The following is an 18,857-nucleotide window of genomic DNA, read 5'->3' as shown; positions in this document are numbered from 1 at the left end:
AGAGGACATGGTGGGGAAGCTATGTGGCAAAATATGGCAATGGTCCCTAGCAACTGCAGTGGCTTCCAGAAGCTGAGGGCAGACTCCAGCCAACCACCAGCAAAATACTTTAGTTCTTAGTCCTGCAACCACGAAGAACTTAATGTTGCCAACAACCACCTGAGTAGAACAGCAAACCCATTCCCAGTTGAGCTTCTAAATGAGGACCTGGTCCTGGCGAACACAAGCAAGAACCCAACTAAGCCATGTCCGAACTCTGGATCCACAGACACTATGAGTTAATATATGTGTGTTGTTTTAAGCTACCAAGTTTATAATCACTTATTGCACAGCATAGGTAGCTAATACAACTATATTAAAATGTAATATATCATGTCCAAGTTGTTCCTATTTCAGGAATGCAAGGATGGCTTGATATTCATATGGACAAATTTTGTGTCTTATTGTTTGCCTCACCCTCACCCTGGACCTGATATCAGGAAATCCATTAATATGATTCATATTGTTAATAGTCTAAGGAGCAATATCATAGAATTATCTTCAACAAAAGTCAAGACTCCTGATTTTAAGAAACCACAAAATTAATGGCTGAGGATAGATATAGATATAGATGTACATATAGATGTGGATATACAGATAGATAGTTACTATATATATAGATATATACACTGAGTGGCCAGATTATTATGATCTCTGAATGCATAATAATCTAGCCACTCAGTGTGTGTGTGTATGTGTGTGTGTGTGAGGCCCAGTGCATGAATTCGTGCATAGGTGGGGTCTGGCCAGCCTTGCCAGGGGGAGGGGACATGGGTGGTTGGCCAGCCTGCCTGTTGGCCGAACTCCTGGTCAAGGGGATGATTTGCATATTAGCCTTTTATTATATAGGATATACACTGAGTGGCTAGATTATTATGCATTCAGAGATCATAATAATCTGGCCACTCGGTGTATAATATCCCATCCTAAAGTCAGCGTTCGTCCTTCTTTATGGGAGAAGTACTAAGGCCTTTTTACTAAGGTCAGGAACGAGGTAAGACTGCCCATTATATTCAGTATTTAATATTGAATTAGAGGTATTCAGCCAATTTAATTAGATTAGAGAAATCAAGTAGATGCAGCAAAATCAGTAAAGAAGAACTAAAACTATTTCAAACTGCAGATGACAGAATAACTGAACTATAATGATAAAACTTAGTGAGATAGCTAAATATAATGACATACATAAAACAATAACCAGTTGCAAGATACAGTGGAAGAAAAAACAAACAAGGTAAAATGCTCCTGAATAAGCTTAACAAGAAATGTGAGGAAAACTTCAAAATGCTCCTGAAAGCACTCTTGAACACACAGAAAGACACTGCTTGTTTTTGGATAAGATGATTCAACTTCATACGGATGTCGATTATCCTGAAGTCATCAATAAATTGAATAAGATCCTAACAAGACACCAGCAACATGCGGGAACCGTCGGAAACCCCTGAAACAAGGAACCGTGGGAGGGGGATCGCCCTACCGGCTATTCAAACACGGTGAAGCGAGTTGAGTTCAGTCTACCCTATTGCGATAGTTGTGGATAGTCTTCCTCGCCGCCCCGTGCACGCAGTGATGTTCCCACAATTCCCTTAAGTGAGAAGACAGAGCTGTGAGACAGACTCGAAAACCCAGCGACCGGTCTAACGGTGTTTGTATGTTTAGTGGATGACACAGGTGTGTTTATTTCCGTCACCGAAGAAGAGATGGCCTCTCTAATCAATTGTGATAGAGGGATGGACATCTGGAAAAAGATTAAATTGGTTCCATAAATTAAGTACAAAACCAAACAAGTGTTGGAAAACATGGTAAATTCATTAAGAAAGCCTTTCTAACTAGGATCCAAAATCTAGATGTGATAAAAGAATAGCATGATTAAACCAACTACATAAAAATAGAAAGCTTTTAATGGCAGAACCCACCATACATAAAGTTAAAAAAACAAAAACTGGGAGAAATATTTGCAATGTAACAAAGATAAAATACTAATAATATCTCTAATATGCATTTTAAGTAAACTTAAATACAAGGATTAAAAAAAACTCACCCTAGCCGGTTTGGCTCAGTGGAAAGAGCGTTGGCCTGCGGACCAAAGGGTCCCAGGTTTGATTCTGGTCAAGGGTACAAGTCTGGTTTGCAGACTCGTTCCTATGTGCAGGAGGCAGCCAATCAATGATTCCCACTCATTATTGATGTTTCTATCTCTCTCTTTCTCTCCCTTCTTCTCTGCAATAAATAAAAAAATATTTTTAAAAAAAACAAACTCCAATAGGAAACGGGCAAAACATATGGACAGGAAACTCACAGAAAAAGATAACCAACTGACTCAGAAACATATTCAAATGTCCAATTTCACTCATCATAATAGAAATTTAAATTAAAATGCACTGAAATGCTCCTTCCTGCCTCTCAGATCAGCAAAGCTGTGAGGGAGACAGACACTGTCATATATTACTGGTGAGAGTGCCAAATTTGGGAAGAGGAGAATTTGGGAATAGCTAACAAAATAAATACATTGTTACTCGTATTTCTGGGAATTAAAGATACACCTCCACAAATATAAGCAACCTATGTGCAAGGTTATCCATTACTTTATTATGTTTGGATAACAAAGGCCTGGAAGAATCCACATGTCCATCCGTAGGACACAGTTAAGCATGGTCCAGCCATCATGGGGTACGATGTGGCTGCCCAAAGCAATGAGAAAAGACTCTGTGGCCTGGGAAGAAGATAGATTTAACTGAAGAAAGCAAGGTGCAAAGGAGATGTATATGCTAACTTTTGTGACATCCAAAGGCTGTCAGACCTATCGCAGGGTTTTCGAGTCTGTCCCGCAGCTCTGTCTTTTCACTTGTGGGAATTGTGCATAAATGGCTTGTTTTGCAAAGAACCTCAGGAAGGATAGACCAGATTTCAAACGGGAACAAGGAAGAAGACACAGAGACTCTTGTCCAACAAATAAAATTACCTTAAAAACTAAAAGGGGGGAAAATAAATTGTGTGCAAACAGAAACAGAAGAAGCTACTGGTATATCAAATTGATAACCTACTCGAATAGTGCTGACTACCCAGAGAAATCCTGAACTTGACCTAGTAGGCTTTGGTTGATTGTGATTTGGATGCGGTGGTTCAGAAATTATTTGGGGTGCATTCTAGGACTAAGCAAATGACTACATATATTGATGTTTTGGGGACCCAGGTTCTTATTGTTGGAGAAAGGAGATGGATATATTAAATTCTGGTTAGAAAAGATCTCTGGCCCCCGTCCACGGAGAAGGCCCCAAGGCAATGGCGCCGAGGTAACAAGAAGCACATCTAATGCCCACATCCTGGCTTCACCCCCGACGGAAAGGTGCCCCGGTTTCCAGGAGGAATGGCTGACTGTAGGCCTGGGTGAAAGCCAGTGAGGGCTGGAGCAAAGACTCGTGGGAACCTGTCAAAAGGACACAGAGACCAGCCGAACAGCCATCCCCAACACCCAGCATCCCATCTTTGCAAACTCCACAAAGGCACCTCTCCGCTGCTGGGCACAGGGAGCGGGGGAGCCCGGTGAGGCAGGGAGAAGGGCAGGGCTGGAGCTCACACCTGGCTCCCCTGTCCCTCACAGCTGACTACTTGTGGAAGACCCTGTCCTTGCCTGCCAGGCCCTGCGGGCACAGAGGCGACTCTGTGTGGCTGCGGGCCCAGCGGGTGGACACATTCAGGGGCAGCCTGTGGATTCCTCCTTGAAAATCCCTGGCTCCCCTCCCTCCTTTGCACCCAACTCGGGTCCGTCAAAGTGATAACATACTCAGGGGTTTCCCTTCAGTTCTCAAATTTGCAACCCTCTGACGACTCCCCCTGCACCAGAGGAAACCAAACCCCACAGCTCCTCTGCGGGCTCTGTTGCAGCTCTTCCCACCCACCGCCACGGCCTCCGGGGCCATGCACCGGCCGGTCCCCCTGACCTTCCCAGTGGGCTCTGCCCTCCCATTATACCACGGCCAGGGCCACTCCCTGCCCAGGGCCACGCTCTCTAAGGAGGCGAATGTTCTCCCCACCCCTGTCCACCCCGATTATCCTGCTTTGTTTTCTTCCTGGCACTTACCCTCTGCCCCACCTGCTGGGAGCACTCGGGGGGCCAGGAGAGCTGGGAGCCCCGAGCTCAGTGCCTGCTCTGGGTGGCCGCCTGGCACAGTGGCAGGCGTGTGGCTTTTGGAGCCCGTCCTGCCACCGCTGAAAGCCCAGCTCGGCCCAGTCCTGGTCCTGAGACCTCGGACAAGTCCTGTCACCTCTCAGCCGCAGTTCCTTCAACTGGAAGATGGGGGCACCGCACCTCCCGGCCGGCACCTCTTCCCAGGGCACGTCCCTGGCTCCTGGAGCCCAGGAGCACCTGCCTCGCTGTGCCCCAAGGGGGAGGGGGGGTGGGGTGGGGGCCTCCATCGCCCCAAACTGCCAGGTCCGTTCTTTACACGCTGCCCGCCACACCGAGCAAGGCGCAGGGTCGGGCGCACCCCTCCACTTCCCCTCCGGGCCTCCCGCCCCGGACACAGCGATGCGTGGGCTGGTCCCCTGGCCCTGGCCGCTCTCACCGCGTGGGGCACCCCCAGAGCCCCGCTGACTCCTGCCCGCAGATCGGTCCTTGCCTCCATCCGACCCAGCTCCAGACAGCAGCACCCTGCCCCCCCACCCCCCACCCCCCAGGCAAGGCCCTTCCCTTCTTCGCAAGCACCCGGCACGGTCAGCCTTGCTGGTCCCATTTCAGAGACCGGGAAACTGAGGCCCAGCGGGGTGGCCTTGGGTGCAGGCTGCCTTTTCCGGCCACCGGCCAGCGCGCCCGAAGAAGCTGCTTCTGCACCCGGTGGAGCCGCGGGGCGCGGCAGGGCCGGTCTCTCTGGGCGGCAGCGGGGGTCCACCGCCTCCTGCCCGCAGCCCCCGGCGCCCGCAACCGCGCCCCGCAGCCCCACCCGCCGCCGCCGCCGCCGCCACCCCGGTCCGCCCGCCGCCGACCAGGCGCGCACCTGTCAGGCCGCGCATCCCCGCCCCCACCTCCCGGTACCGCAGCGCCCGCGTTCCGCCCGGCCGCGTTCCCACTCACCGGCTCCCGGCGCGCCCGGCCCTGGGACCGGCCCTGGGCCCGCCCCGCTCTGCGGCGGGACTGCGCGCGCAGTGCCCCCTGGCGACCGCACGGGGAGCGCGGGGCGCGCGGATCTGGTGGGGCGGCGGCGCCTTCCCACGACGCCCCTCCCGTCCCTCCCGAGGCCTCTAAACCCGAGGCCCTGCCCGCCCGCTTCTCCCCTGCTCCAGGCCTCAGGGTCAAGGGTAAGCGTCCTGTGTTTAGGGCCCTGGGCTGTGGTATTCTCCCACCCCGTGCCTTGACCATGGTTCCTTCCTGACTTTGCACCCGAATTAATCCCCTACTGACTCTCTTTCCTGGCAAACCCCTGGCACCTGTTACCGGTTCACCCCCTTTCCTCAAGGCTGAGCCCTGCCTGCTCCTCTGGGCTCTCCTGACACGGGTGCTGCACTGTGCTTGCTCTGTTCTCTCTGAGTCTTGTGGGCACAAGGTGGGCATCTAGGGGGCAGGGTATACTACACTCCACTCCCCCAACCCGGCACACTGGGGAGGAGTTGCAGGGGGTGGGGGGGCGCGCGGGGAGGCCCAGAAATTGGCCTTGACCTGGGCTCATTTACAAGACAGATGCCCAAGACTCTGCCGAGACCTCAGACTCAGGGCTCTGGGTGGGTCCCGGGAGTCTGCCTCTTGCAGCCGTGGTAACATCATCACAGCTGCCATGGTTCACCAACCTGTGATGGCAGAAAAGGCTCGGGGTGTGGGTTTAGGACACCCAGATGTCTAAATGTGATGCTGCCACTTCGATGATGTGAAGTGAAGGTATGGAGTAAAGGGTGTGGGGACTCCAGGAGGTGGTGACAGGTGCTCACAGCTGCACCCGAGGAGGCTTATTCCAGGGTGGGGTGAAGGCTGGGCAGTAGCTGGACAAGAGTGGAAGCCAGGACACCCTTCGGCCACTGCACCACTGCCCCCAGGCAGGAGGACTGTTTGCAGGCGGGTGATGATGGCCGAGGGGAGGAGGGACAGAGCGGAGTTACCCCTGGGGGATGAAGTCTGCAGGATTAGACCCTTCTTCACCCAGGCAACTTCCGGTCCTTAGTTGTCAACGCAGCTGGATTAAGTACTTACTAGTGAACCTGCAACCATGGAGGGAGGTCTCCAGAGGCAGGCACATGTGTCTGATTTATGGCACAGGCGCATCCAGGGGCAGCTGAGCACGGACGAAGGAATGGCATGCAGTTGGGTGAGGGAAGAGGGGCCGAGGGGGCCGAGGGTCCTGACGGCGAGGAAGCATCAGCCCAGCTGCGGGGCTGCCCAGGGCCCTCCTGGGAGGACGCGTGTGGATTTGTGCAGAGGCGGCAGGATTCCCAGGCAGCTGGCTGTTTCTAGAATGACTGGCAGGCCAAAGGGACACACACACCGAGCCTCATCCTTGCTGCCCGGCTCCACTCAGCAGGGCGCAGCCTCCGTCCAGGCCCTCAGAGGAGGAGCCCCTGTCCTCTCATTGTGTGAAGCCAACAACAAAAAGAGGTTGTTTATTAAAATAGTTGTGTTGAGTCACCCTTGCATTTTGGAATAAACCATACAATGTGGGATTCAGTTAGCATCAATCTCGACCTGTCTTTGCTCAGTTTTGGAATAAAAATGATAGTAGCCTCCTAAACTGGGTTGGGTGGTGTGACAACCTTGGATGCTATAGGGTTTGTCTATTTCTTGCAAGTTCAGTAAAAAACTGACCTATATGAGGAATGTGCCCTGAAGAGTATTTGGGGGCGCCCAAATGGTAGTCACGCTCCACTCAGGCTTTCTGGAGGTCACCCAGAGCACTTAGTAGCCAAGAGCAAGGGGCTGAGCACCGGCTGTGGGGCTCATCTTCTCTTCCTGCCTCGTCTCCCCAACGTCTCAATAAAGATGATACCGGCCTCAGAGGAACCGTTGAGAGGAATCAGTGAGCTCATGTGCATGATGGGCTTAGTGTCACCAGGCCCGGAGATAATTGTAGTGCTGGTGCAGACATTTATCCGGTTCTTGCAGATGGCCACGTTAGAATACTGTGCCTTTTCTGTTTACGGTTCTTTGCTTTTCCACTTTGCATGTTACATGCATGCTTTTTTTTTCTTGGTCAGTATTGCCAGAGGTTTGTTTACCTTGTTAATCTTTCGGTTTTGCTAATTTTTTTCTCTCATTGTTATTTTATACTTCCTTGTCCCTGCACGTTTCTTCCCCCCGCCCTCTTTATGAATTTATTGAGGTGACACAGATTAACAAAATTATACAGGTTTCAGGTGCACAATTCCACAACCCATCATCTGTACACGGTATTGTGTGTTCACCACCCCAAGTCAAGTGTCCTCCCTCCACCCGCTTCCCCCAGCAATCACCTCATTTTTGCCTGTATCCATTGGTTTTTCTCCTTTTTTTCTCTTTGCCCAATTCCTCCACCCCTCGCGCCCCCGCCCCCCACCAAGCTCCCCAACCCCTGTTTTCTGATAGCTGTAAGCTTGCAGCCTATCTGTGAGTCTGTCTCTGTTTTGCTTGTTAGTTCATTTTGTTCATTAGATTCCACATATGAGTGAAATCATATGGTACTTGTGTTTCTCTGACTGGCTTATTTCATTTAACATAATGCTCTCCAGGTTCATCCCTGTCGCAAAGGGTAAGAGTTCCTTCTTTTTTACTGCTGAATAATATTCCATTGTGTACTAGTAAATGTACCACAGCTTTTTTTATTATTATTAATAAATCTTTATTGTTCAGATTATTACAGGCGTTCCTCTTTTGCCCCCCCCATAGCTCCCCTCCACCTGATTCCCCACCCCACCCCATGCCCTTACCCCCCGCCACTGTCTTCATCCATAGGTGTAAGATTTTTGTCCAATCTCTTCCCGCACCCCTCAGACCCCCTTCCCCCTGAGAATTGTCAGTCCACTCCCTTTCTATGTCCCTGATTCTATTATATTCCCCAGTCCATTCTGTTCTTCCGATTTTTTATTCACTTGATTTTTAGATTCACTTGTTGGTAGGTATGTATTTGATGTCATTTTGTTGTTCATAATTTTCATATTTACCTTTTTCTTCTTCTTCCTCTTCTTAAAGAATACCCTTCAGCATTTCATGTAATCCTGGTTTGGTGGTGATGAACTCCTTTAGCTTTTTCTTGTCTGTGAAGCTCTTTATCTGCCCTTCAATTCTGAATGATAGCTTTGTTGGGTAGAGTAATCTTGGTTGTAGGTTCTTGCTAGTCATCACTTTGAATATTTCTTGGCACTCCCTTCTGGCCTGCATAGTTTCTGTTGAGAAATCAGCTGACAGTGGTATGGGTACTCCCTTGTAGGTAACTAACTGTTTTTCTCTTGCTGCTTTCAAGATTTTTTCTTTGTCTTTTGCTCTTGGCATTTTAATTATGATGTGTCTTGGTGTGGTCCTCTTTTGATTCCTCTTGTTTGGGGTTCTGTGCGCTTCCTGAACTTGTAAGTCTATTTCTTTCACCAGGTAGGGAAAGTTTTCTGTCATTATTTCTTCTAATAGGTTTTCAATATTTTGCTCTCTCTCTTCTTCTGGCACCCCAAAAATTCAGATGTTGGTACACATAATGTTGTCCCAGAGGCTCCTTACACTATCTTCATATTTTTGGATTCTTTTTTCTTTTTGTTTTCTGGTTAGGTGTTGTTTGTTTCCTCATATTTCAGATCTTTGGCTTGATTCTTGGGGTACGTTGATCTACAGTTGAGTTTCTGTATATTCTTTATTTCAGACAGTGTATGCTTAATTTCTGACTGATCCTTTTCCATTTTTTTGGCATTCTCATTAAGGTCCTTGAATGTCTCACTAAGCTCCTCGGAGGTCTCATCAAGTTTCTCAGCGGTTTTTAGAAGATTCTTGAGTAACCTTATAAATGTGGTTTTGAACTCTATGTCGTCCAGTAGTTTGCTTTCCTCCATTTCTTTCATTTGTGACATGTTTCTGTGTCTCTGCATTTTGGCTGCTTCCCTGTGTTGATGGAGTGGTTTTGTGTGGTAGGTGACCTATAGGGGCCAGTAGCTCAGCCTCCCCAATCACCTGAGGTGGATGCTCTTGGTACACCCCTTTGTGGGCTGAGTGCAAAGTCTTAGTGTAGTTAAGCCTTGATTGCTGTTGGTACACTGGGAGGAATTGACCTCCAGGCCAATTGGCTGTGAGGACCCACTGTGTTTATAATGGAAGAACTGCTGCACTGTGGAAACACGCTTATGGTGCAGGACTTGTTTCAGTGGGACTTTGGTGCTCACTGAGTCTGCCTCTTGAATGTGTCACTTATGGATGTGAGGAGTTGAAATCTGGTGTCTCACACTGACCACTAGGTACACTGGCCTCTGGATCTCCAATGGGGTGCAGGTCAGCTACTGTCTGAGGCCACCCTGCAGGAGCTACAGCGAGAACTACAGTTTTCTCCTCTTTGTTTGGGGCTTGGAGGTGTTGGAGCTGTCAGACCCGGGTTGCAAGTTTGCTAGGTTAAGCTGCGATAGGGAAGGCCATTCATATGAAAAAGCCGCTGCTTAGAGCTTGGGTGGGTTTGTAGGTTGTTTGGGGCGGGGTCTCAGGGCATCACCAGGCTAGGGCGTGGCAAGCAGCGATGTCTGCCAGCCAGCCGTCCCCGCGCCTCCGACCACGTCCCTGTGTCCAGCGCCCTAGCGCAGCAAGCAATTATTCCTGTGCGCAGCTCTGCAAGCAAGCCACCCTCACTTTCCGACCCGATGGCAGACAGTCCAGCTTCTCCCCATAGAAGTTTGGGTCCCCCGTGTCTCCCCAGAAACTGGATTTCAGAGAAATCGGGAGCTTGTCAACCCTTCGGGTTGAAGAAAGCAGCGCCCGCTGCCGCCACCGCCCGCCGCCAGTCCGGTTTGCGCATGTGCGTCTGTACCTTAGCTTTTCAGCGTTTGTGCACTGGATGCTCTTTTCTCTTTCTTTCTAGTTGTAGAACTTCCACTCAGCCAGCTTTCCCGTGGTTCTGGGTGATAAACGTTTTGTCTTTTAGTTGTAGTTTTGAAATTGTTGTGCAATGCAGCAGTTTAGGTGTTTACCTACACTGCCATCTTGCTGTCTCTCTCAAATGCTACCACAGCTTTTTTATCCACTCATCTACTGATGGGTACTTGGGCTGCTTCCAGATTTTGGCTATTGTAAATAATGCTGCAATGAACATAGGGACTAGTGTTTCATGTGTGTGTGTTTTTATCCTCACCTGAGGACGTGTTTATTGATTTGAGAGATAGAGGAAGGGAAGAAGGAGAAGGGAGCGGGGAGAGAAGGAAGGAGAAAGAGAGAGAGAGAAAGAGAGAGAGAGAGAGAGAGAGAGAGAGAGAGAGAGAGAGAGGGCCTGGATTGGGGATCGAAGCCACAATCTTTCTGGTGTATGGGACGATGCCTCAACCAACTGAGCCACCCAGCCAGGGCAGTGTTACCATTTTTTTTTTTTTCAGATAAGGCAGTTCCATTTTTAATTTTTTGAGGTAACATCATACTGCTTTCCACAGTGGCTGCACCAGTCTGCATTCCCACCAACAGTGCAACAGGGTTCCCTTTCTCTACATCCTCGCCAATGCTTGTTGTTTGTTGATTTATTGATGACTAGAGGCCGATGGATGAAATTTGTGCAAGGGGTTCAGCCCTCACAACCTCGCCTGCCTCAGTCGGCCCTCGCAGCCCCGCCTTCATCCAGAAGGTCATCTGGAAGGATGTCTGGAACGTCGTTTGGCTGTCTGGTTTAATTAGCATATTATGCTTTTATTATTATAGATAGCCATTCTGACAGATGTGAGGTGATATCTCACTATGGATTTAATTTGCATTTCTCTGATGATTAGTGACATTGAGCATCTTTTTATATGTCTACTAGAGGCCCGGTGCACGAATTCATGCATGGGTGAGGTCCTTCGGCCTGGCTGGGGGGCGGGAGGGACTGCAGGAGGTGGGCCGGCCATGGGAGGTTGGCTGTAGGAGTGCACTGACCACCAGGGGGCAGCTACTGCATTGAGCATCTGCCCCCTGGTGGTCAGTGCACATCATAGCAATCAGTCGACCGGTCATTCAGTGGTTTGGTCACTTAGGCTTTTATATAATAGATAAGCCATTTGTATGTCCTCTTTGGAGAAGTGTCTATTCAGATCCTTTGCCCATTTTTTAAATTAGATTTTTTTTGCTGTTGAGTTTTTTAAAGTTCTTTATAAATTTTGGATATTAACATTTATCAGATGTATTGGTGAATATGTTCTCCCATTCGGTGGATTGTCTTTTCATTTTGTTGATGGTTTCTTTTGCTGTGCAAAACCTTTTTAGTTTGATGTAGTTCCATTGGTTTATTTTTTCTTTTGTTTCCCTTGTCCAAGAAGATCAGAAAAAAAATATTGCTATGAGAAATGCCCAAAATTTCACTGCCTATGTTTTCTTCTAGGGTTTTTAACCCATTTTGAGTTTATTCTTCTGTGGAGTATAAGAAAAGATGGCCTAGTTTTATTTTTCTGCATTTATCTGTCCAATTTTCCCAATACCCTCAATTGAATAGACTATCTTTACTCCATTGTATGTTTTTTTCTCCTTTGTCAAATATTAATTGACGATGAAGGCGTGGGTTTATTTCTGGGCTCTCTATTCTGTTCCAATAATCTATAAGCCTGTTTTTATGCCAATACCATGCTGTTTTGATTACTGTGGCATTGTAGGATAGTTTGATATCAGGTAATGTGATTCCTCCAACTTTGTTCTTCCTTCTCAAAATTGCTGTGGCTATTCAGGTTCTTTGTGGTTCCATATAAATTTTTGGAATATATGGTCTAGTTCTGTGAAAAACACAATTGGTATCTTGATAGGAAGTGTGTTGAATCTGTAGATAGCTTTGGGTAGTAGGGACATTTTAATGATGTCAATTCTTCCTATCCGTGAACTTGGTATATGCTTCTACTTATTTGTATCTTCTTCAAGTTCTTCATTCAGTGTCTTATAATGTTCTGAGTACAAGTATTTTACATCCTTGGTTAAATTTATTCCTAGGCATTTTATTCTTTTTGAAGCATTTGTGAATGGGATTATTTTCTTAGTTTCCTTTTCTGATAATTCATTATTGGTGTATAAAAATGCTATCAATTTCTAGATGTTTATTTTGTATCCTGATACTTTACTGAATTCATTTATCAGTTCTAGTAGTTTTTTGTTTTTGTTTGTTTGTTTTGTGTGGATTCCTTAGGGTTCTCTATATACAGTATTATGTTATCTACAAAAAATGACAATTTTACTTCTTCCTTTCCAATTTGGATGTCTTTTATTTCTTCTTGTTGTCTGATCGCTGTGGCTACGACTTCTAGTACTATGTTGAATAAGAGTGGTGAAAGCGGACATCCCTGCCTTGTTCCCAGTCTTAAGGGAAATGCTTGTAGTTTTTTCCCATTGAGTATAATGTTGGCTGTGGGTTTGTTATATTACATTGAAGTATGTTTCCTCTATTTCCACATTACTGAGTTTTTATCACAAATGTGTGCTGGATTTTATCAAATGCTTTTCTACATCTATTGATATGATCATGTGATTTTTTTGTCTTTCATTTTGTTTATGTGGTGTAGCACATTTATTGATTTGCGAATATTGTACCATATTGCTGGATTCGGTTGCTAATATTTATGTTGAGGATTTTAGCATCTATGTTCATCTGGTATACTGGCCTATAATTTTCTTTCTTTGTGGTGTTTTTATCTGGTTTTGGAATTAGGATAATGCTGGCCTCGTAAAATATGCTTTGGAGTCTTCCTTTGATTTGAATTTATTTGAATAATTTGAGAAGGATAGGTGTTAGTTCTTTGAATGTTTGGTAAAATTCACCCGTGAAGTCATCTGGTCCAGGACTTTAGTTTGTTGGGAGATTTTTTATTATTATTATTGCAGCTTCAATTTCACTAGTTGTAATCTGTCTATTCAGAATCTCTGATTCTTCCTGATTGAGTTTTAGAAGATTGTGTGTTTCTAGGAATGTATCTATTTCATGTAGATTGTCCGCTTCGTTAGCATACAGTTGTTCGTAATATTTTCTTACACATCTTTGTATTTCCTTGGTGTCAGTTGTTACTTTATTTTTGATTTTATTTATTTCAAAGAACCAGCTCTTGGTTTCATTGATCTTTTGTATTTTTTAAGACTCTATTTCATTTGTTTCTGCTCTAATCTTTATTATTTCCTTCTTTCTACTGACTTTGGGCTTTGTTCTTTTTCAAGTTCCTTGAAGTGTAAAGTTATATTGTTTATTTAAGAATTTTCTTGTTTCTTGAGATAAGCCTGTAATGCTATGAATTTCCCTCTTAGGATAGCTTTTGCTGTGTCCCATAGATTTGGGGTTGTTGTGCTCTCATTTTCATTTGTTTCAAAGCATCTTTTGATTTCTTCCCTGATCTCATTGCTAACCCTTTTATTGTTTAGTAACATGTTACTTAGCCTCCATGTCTTTGAGTGTTTTTCAGTTTTATTTCTTGTGATTGATTTCTAGTTTCCTACCATATGGTCAGAGAAGATTCTTGATATGATTTCAATCTTCTTAAATTTATTGAGACTGTTCCTGCCCTTTTCTTTATTTTACTTTTTTTGTTGTGTTTTAGGCCAGCTCTGTTGCTTTTGTCAATCTCCTGAGTTGAACACTGAACTCATTTTTAAAAAAATCTGTTTTATTTATTTTATTTCAAGAAAAACAATTTTAAATATAATATTACATTCAATAAACATTAATATTTAAAGAAAAAAGATTTTAAGTATAATAATATTACCAAAACTATACTAACATAGTATAATATCATAAAAGTTGTAGGAGATATTAAAAATTTGCAAATAACAGGATTACTTCTATTATATTCTAAAATATTTTTCCCCTCTGGCTCTATTTTTGTTCATCAGTTTATGTTATTCATTATATTTCACAAATGAGTGGGATCATGTGATATTTATCTTTCTCTGACTGGCTTATTTCGCTTAGCATAATGCTCTCCAGGTCCATCCATGCTGTTGCAAATGGTAAGAGTTCCTTCTTTTTTATGGCAGCGTAGTATTCCATTGTGTAGATGTACCACAGTTTTCTAATCCACGCACCTGCTGATAGGCACTTAGGCTGTTCCAAATCTTAGCTATTGTAAATTGTGCTGCTATGAACATAGGGGTGCATATATCCTTGCTGATTGGTGTTTCTAGATTCTTGGGATATATTCCTAGAAGTGGGATCACTGGGTCAAATGGGAGTTCCATTTTTAATTTTTTGAGGAAACTCCATACTGTTCTCCACAGTGGCTGCACCAGTCTGCATTCCCACCAGCAGTGCCCCAGGGTCCCTTTTACTCTGCATCCTCCCCAGCACTTGTTGTTTGCTGATTTGTTGATGATAGCCATTCTGACAGGTGGGAGATGGTACTACATTGTCATTTTGATTTGCATCTCTCAGATGATTAGTGACTTTGAGCATGTTTTCATATGTCTCTAGGCCTTCTGTATGTCCTCTTTTAAAAAGTGTTTATTTAGGTCCTTTGTCCATTTTTTGATTGGATTATTTATCTTTCTTTTGTTAAGTTATATGAGTTCCCTGTAAATTTTGGAGATTAAACCCTTATCAGAGATAACATTTGCATATATGTTCTCCCATGCAGTGGGCTTTCTTGTTGTTTTGGTGATGGTTTCTTTTGCTGTGCAGAAGCTTTTTATTTTGATGTAGTCCCATTTGTTTATTTTCTCCTTAGTTTCCATTGCCCTAGGAGCTGTATCAGTAAAGATATTGCTATGACATATGTCTGAGATTTTGCTGCCTATGGATTCTTCTAAGATTTTTATGGTTTCCCGTCTTACGTTTAAGTCCTTTACCCATTTTGAGTTTATTTTTGTGTCTAGTGTTAAGTTGGCGGTCTCGTTTCATTTTTTTGTATGTATCTGTCCAATTTTCCCAACACCATTTATTGAATAGACTGTCTTGACTCCATTGTATGCTCTTGCCTCCCTTGTGAAATATTAATTGAGCATAATGGCTTGGGTTGATTTCTGGGTTCTCTGTTCGATTCCATTGGTCTATCTGACTGTTATTATGCCAGTACCAGGCAGTTTTGAGAACAGTAGCTTTGTAATATAGCTTGATATTTGGTATTGTGATCCCTCCAACTTTGTTCTTCTTTCTCAGGATTGCTGTGGGTATTTGAGATCTTTTTTATTCCATATTAATTTTTGGAGAGTGTTTTCTAGGTCTGTGAAATATTCCGTTGGTAAGTAAATAGGGATTGCGTTGAATCTATAGATTGCTTTGAGTAGTATGGTCATTTTAATGATGTTGATTCTACCAATCCATGAACATGATATATTCTTCCATTTGTTTATGTCTTCCTCTTTTTTCAATGTCCTGTAGTTTTCTGAGTACAGGTCTTTTACCTCCTTAGTTAAGTTTATTCCTAGGTATCTTAATTTTTGTTGTTGCAATAGTAGATGGGATTTTTTTTTAGTTTCTCTTTCTGTGAGTTCATTATTGGTGTATAAAAAGCCATAGATTTCTAGGTGTTAATTTTGTATCTTGCTCCATTGCCCAATTCATTTAGTAAGTCTAGTAGTTTTTTGTTGGAATCTTTGAAGTTTTCTATGTACAATATCATGTCATCTGTGAATAATGACAGTTTTACTTCTTCTTTTCCAATTTGGATGCCTTTTATTTCTTCTTCTTGCCTGATCATTATGGCTAGCACTTCCAGTACTATGTTGAACAGGAATGGTGAAAGTGGGCATCCCTGTCTTGTTCCTGTTCTTAGGGGAAATGGTTTTAGTTTTGAGCCTTTGAGTATGATGTTGGCTGTAGGTTTGTCATATATGGCCTGTATCATGTTGAGATATGCTCCCTCTATTCCCACTTTGCTGAGAGTTTTTATCAAAAATGGGTGGTGGATTTTGTCGAATGCTTTTTCTGCATCTATTGATATGATCATGTGATTTTTATCTTTCAGTTTGTTTATGTGATGTATCACGTTTATTGATTTGTGAATATTGTACCAGCCTTGCTTCCCTGGAATAAATCCCACTTGATCTTTGTGTATGATCTTTTTAATATATTGCTGGATGCCATTTGCTAATATTTTGTTGAGGATTTTAGCATCTATGTTCATCAGGGATATTGGCCTGTAATTCTCTTTCTTTGCAGTGTCTTTATCTGGTTTTGGAATTAGGATAATGCTGGCCTCATAAAAAGAGTTTGGAAGTGTTCCTTCCTCTTGGATTTTCTGAAATAGTTTGAGGAGTACAGGTGTTAGTTCTTCTTTGAATGTTTGGTAAAACTCCCCTGTGAAGCCAACCGGACCTGGGCTTTTGTTTGGTGGGAGTTTTTTTTTTTTTTTTACTGCTTCTATTTCATCCATTGTGATTTGCCTATTCATGTTTTTATTATTATTATTATTCCTGATTCAGTTTTGGGAGATTGTATTTTTCAAGGAATTTTTCTATTTCATCCACATTGTCCAGCTTGTTGGGATAGAGTTGTTCATAGTACTTCCTTACAATCCTTTGTATTTCTGTGGTGTCAGTGGTTACTTCTCCACTTTCATTTCTGATTTTATTTGGGTCCTCTCTCTTTGTTTCTTGATGAGTCTGGCTAATGGTTTATCAATTTTGTTTATTCTTTCAAAGAACCAGCTCTTGGTTTCATTGATTTTTTTGTATTTTTTTTAGTCTCTATGTTATTTATTTCTGCTCTAATCTTTATTATTTCCTTCCTTCTACTTACTCTGGGCTTTTCTTGTTGTTCTCTTTCTAATTCTTTAAGTTGTAGGGTTAAATAGTTTATTGCTAATTTTTCTTGTTTTTGGAGGTAGGCCTGTAGTCCTATAATCTTCCATCTCAGGACTGCTTTTGCTGTGTCCCAGAGATTTGGGGTTGTTGTGTATTCATTTTCATTTCTTTCCAGGAAGTTTTTATTTATTACTTTTTCTTGTTGGTAACCCATTCATTGTTTAATAACATGCTATTTAGCCTCCATGTGTTTGAATGTTTTTGGGTGTTTTTTTTACTGTAGTTGATTTCTAATTTCATTCCACTGTGATCTGAGAAGATGCTTGCTATGATTTCAATCTTCTTGAACTTGTAGAGACTTGTTTTGTGTCCTAACATGTGGTCTATCGGTGTGAATGATCCATGTGCACTTGAGAAGAATGTATATTCTGCTGCGTTGGGGTGAAATGGTCTATAAATGTCTATTAAATCCATCAGATCCAGTGTATCCTGTAGAGTCTGTTTCCTTGTTAAGTTTTTGTCTGGAAGTTTTCCCAGAGAAGGCAGAGGGGTGTTAAAGTCCCCTACTATGACTGTATTGTTGTTGATCTCTCTGTTAAAGTCCCCTAGAAGTTTTTTTTTATATATTTAGGTGCTCCTATATTGGGTGCATATATGTTTACTAGGGTTATATACTTTTGTTGGATCAATCCCTTTAATATTATGTAGTGTCCTTTGTTGTCTCTTGCGATGCCTTCATTTTGAAGTCTATTTTGTCAGATATGAGTATTGCTACTCCAGCTTTTTTTTCTTTTCCATTTCCATCCCTTCATTTTCATCCTGTATGTGTTTTTTGTTTTGAGGTGGGTTTCTTGTAGACAGCATATAGTTGGGTCATGTTTTTGTACCCATTCAGCTACCCTACACCTTTTGGTTGGAGCATTTACTCTATTAACATTTAGGGTTATTATTGAAAGGTACTTATTTATTGCAATTATATTTCTATAAGGCTAGGTTCCTCTGTTTCTTCTTCTCATTACAGCAATCCCTTTAGCATTTCTTGTAATGCTGGCTTGATGGTGATGTACTCCCTTACCTTTTTTTTTTTTTTTTGTATGGGAAGCTCTTTATTTGACCATCTATTTTGAATGATACTCTTGCTGGATATAGTTATCTTGGTCTCAGATTATTGCTTTCTATTACCTTAAATACTTCATGCCATTCCCTTCTGACCTGTAGAGTTTCTGATGAGAAATCAGGTGTCAGCCTTATGGGAACTCCTTTGTAGGTAACAGTTTTCTTTTCTCTTGCTGCCTTTAAGATTCTCTCTTTGTCTTTAATTTTTGGCATTTTAATTATGATGTGTTTGGGCGTGAGCCTGTTTGAGTTCTTGTTTGGGGTTCTCTGTGCCTCCTGAATTTGTGTGACTTTTTCCTTTACCAGGTTAGGGAAGTTTTCTGCTATTATTTCTTCAAACACCTTCTCTATTCCCTTCTCCCTTTCTGCCTCTCCTGGCACACCTGCTATTCTAATATTGTTACATTTCATGCTGTCCCACAGCTCCATTAAGCTGTCCTCCTGTTTTTTAATTATTTTTTCTTTTTGGTTCTCTGATTGAGTGATATTTTTAACTCTGTCTTCTAATTCACTGATTTGATCCTCAGCTTCCCTTAATCTGCTGTGTATTCCTTCCAATGTGTTCTTTATTTGTGTTATGTCATTCTTTATCTCAGAGTGTTCTTTTTTCATAGTTACTATATCTTTTTTCATGCTGTTTAGCATTTTTACCATCATTACTCTGAACTCTGTTTCAGATAAATTTCTTATCTCTGCTTCATTTATCTCTTCTGGAGAATTTTCTAGTTCTTTCATTTGGGGGTTCTTTGTCTCCTCATTTTGGCTGTCTGTTTTGGTTTGTGACTGTGTATTAGGTAGATCCTCTACACCTCTCAATCTCTAGTGCAGGACAATGTTAAAGGCTGTTACTAACTAATTAGACCAGGCAAAGACTCAAAGCCTCCAGAGACTGCCTCTG

At 43.4% G+C, this 18,857-nt stretch overlaps 1 pseudogene across 1 annotated transcript in view; it reads left to right on the top strand.

The window, feature by feature from the left end:
• LOC307100408 (glyceraldehyde-3-phosphate dehydrogenase-like) overlaps window positions 1–18,857 on the top strand; it is a 1,087,365-nt pseudogene that overhangs the window by 504,061 nt on the left and 564,447 nt on the right. The window lies entirely within an intron of this gene.

This window comes from Cnephaeus nilssonii (genome assembly GCF_951640355.1).
Source record: "Cnephaeus nilssonii genome assembly, chromosome: 5".
NCBI classification, from domain to species: domain Eukaryota; kingdom Metazoa; phylum Chordata; class Mammalia; order Chiroptera; family Vespertilionidae; genus Cnephaeus; species Cnephaeus nilssonii.
Note: the sequence above shows the minus strand (reverse complement) of the source record. Positions and strands in the feature narration are given on the sequence as shown.